General features: G+C 38.6%; 1 pseudogene; it reads left to right on the top strand.

Moving 5' to 3' along the window:
- Window positions 1–726: 726 nt before the first annotated feature.
- On the top strand, window positions 727–1,160 carry LOC103078739 (mitochondrial import receptor subunit TOM20 homolog pseudogene; annotated as a pseudogene).
- The last annotated feature ends 1,306 nt before the right edge of the window (window positions 1,161–2,466 follow it).

The raw sequence follows: 2,466 nt of genomic DNA, 5'->3' as shown, positions 1-2,466 counted from the left end.
GACAAATGGAGTCAGAGATGTTTAGGAAATGGCATCTCAGGTCTTGGTAACTGAAAGTGGGGTTAAGAGAAAGGAGGAGTCAAGGTTGACACCTGCCTACCTGGGGATGCCTTTTATGGAGAGGGGAACTTACCTGAGAAGCAGAGCTAGAGGGGGTGTGGTTGTTTAGAGTCTCATTGCTCAAACCATGACCAGAACAAACAGCCTGGCCTCCCTGGGAGCTTTTGATAAATGCAGATCCTCAGGTCCCAACCCAACCTACCACAATAAAAGAGGCTCTCACTGATTCAGTGCCTGATGAGTTGTCAGTGCTGGTCCCTTTGCTTGTCTTATGCCTCGTTCTTTACCCAGTCTAATCTTTCAGGGACCACTGGAATTTTAAGCCCTTCAGCACCAAAATTTGTAAATGGAGATCCTTGGGTTTCAGGGGTCTGTGAAGACTGAATGTGTATGCAGACTCTGATATGTATGGACAGTTTTCTGGGGAAAGGACCCACAGCAAGGTAAGGACCTAGAAGATAGAGAACGGAAAAATAGAGAAAGTCAATGAAACCAAAAGTTGGTTCTTTGAGAGATCAATAAGACTGACAAAACTTTAGCTAGACTGACCAAGAAAAAAAAAAAGATTCTAGTTATTAAAATCAGAAATGAAAGTGGGAGTCCGCTCCGAGGGTTCTGAGCCAACAGCTTCTCTGCGGGAAGAAAAGAAGCCTCGTTGGAGAGAAGATGGAGGGCCGGAACAGCGCCATCTCCGCCGGCGTGCACAGGGCCCTTTTCATTGGGTACTGCATTTACTTCGACCGCAGGAGACGGAGTGACCCCAACTTCAAGAACAGGCTTCGAGAACGAAGAAAGAAACAGAAGCTTGCCAAAGAGAGAGCTGGACTTCCCAAGTTACCTGACCTTAAAGATGCTGAAGCCGTTCCGAAATTCTTCCTTGAAGAAATACAGCTTGGTGAAGAGTTACTAGCTCAAGGTGAATATGAGAAGGGTGTGGACCATTTGACAAATGCAATTGCTGTGTGTGGACAGCCACAGCAGTTACTGCAAGTGTGGCAGCAAACTCTTCTACCACCAGTGTTCCAGAGGCTTCTGACTAAGCTCCCAACAATTAGAGAATTATAAGTGCTCAGAGCTTGGCTGAAGATGATGTGGAATGAGAAACAAATGTCAACATCATAATCTCAATTTAAAAATATTTTTAAAATCTTAACTTGGAAGATGATCAGCTCTGGGGGAGTAAAAGGGCAAATAAGCTTGTTATGGACTGTCCTACACTGAAATTTACCAAAGTTAATTTTTACTTTGTGTAGATCCATTTGTCTGTTTTATTTATTTTTCCCAGTGAAAAGTGTATTTTGATAGAGGTTTTCATTTTATAAATACACTATCAGTTACTGAAATATGGATTTTATTTATTCCTAAAACGTGCAATTAGAATGTACCTATAAAACATCACATTACTTACATTAAAAATATCCAGTGCTCAGTTTTGAAAGACAGGCCAAAAAAAGTATAGAAGAAAACTGAAGAATGTACCTTTTTTTTAAGCTAGTACAGTTCGCTATACATCAGAAAATTGGATGGAAACTTGATTGTGTATTAACTGAGCATTAAAATATTAAGAGATTCTTTCTTGCCATTTAATATCTTACATACGTATAATGTGCTGCTATGCTATAATAACAACTTCACCCCCACTTTTGAACTGTTTTGTTTAAATCAGTGGGCCTAATGTGTTCCGGCTATTTATCTCCTTGTATTTTAGATATGTGTAGTTGCAAATAGCACCAGGAATTAGATCTGTGTACACCCTTAATCTAGCTGAGTAAGCTTCGCCAGTTAATGTCTGCCCTCGTTTATAAAATGAGGGAATTGGTCTGCTAATTCAGCTTCTAATTCCTTTAGTTCTGTTTAGCATTTTCATATCCCTTTTTCTGAGGGATATATCTGTTTGGGCAAACAGTTGCATTTTTTAATACTCTGAATTTTGCATGCTTGCCTGACTTAGCATTTCTGAATTGATTTTTTTATTTCTTAAGGTATAACGTGTTGATTTTCACTTAAATCATGCTACTGTCACTAATTTTGTAAATTAATCTGAAATTTAATTTTCAAGGTAACTGGGACAATATGCTTGTAAAAGTGTGTGTTCCCCTTTGCTTTTATCATCAGTGTACCTCCTTAATCCCCTTCCAGCCTGATTCACTTATCTTGTTATGATAATAAGGTGTAACTTTGTGTCTGAAGATAATTCTCAAAGTAGTGACATTATCTGCAGCCACAGATTTAGTATCAGACCTGCGAATAAAGATCCTTGGTACTTAAAAAAGAAAAAAGAAATGAAAGTGGGAATATTACTACCGATTCTATAGAAATAAAAAGGATTGTAAGAGATTACTATTAATAATTATATGCCGACAACTTGGATAACCTAGATGAAAAGGATACATTCCTTAGAAACAT

Source organism: Lipotes vexillifer, unplaced genomic scaffold (assembly GCF_000442215.2).
Source record: "Lipotes vexillifer unplaced genomic scaffold, Lipotes_vexillifer_v1.1 scaffold500, whole genome shotgun sequence".
Taxonomy (NCBI): Eukaryota; Metazoa; Chordata; class Mammalia; order Artiodactyla; family Lipotidae; genus Lipotes; species Lipotes vexillifer.
Note: the sequence above shows the minus strand (reverse complement) of the source record. Positions and strands in the feature narration are given on the sequence as shown.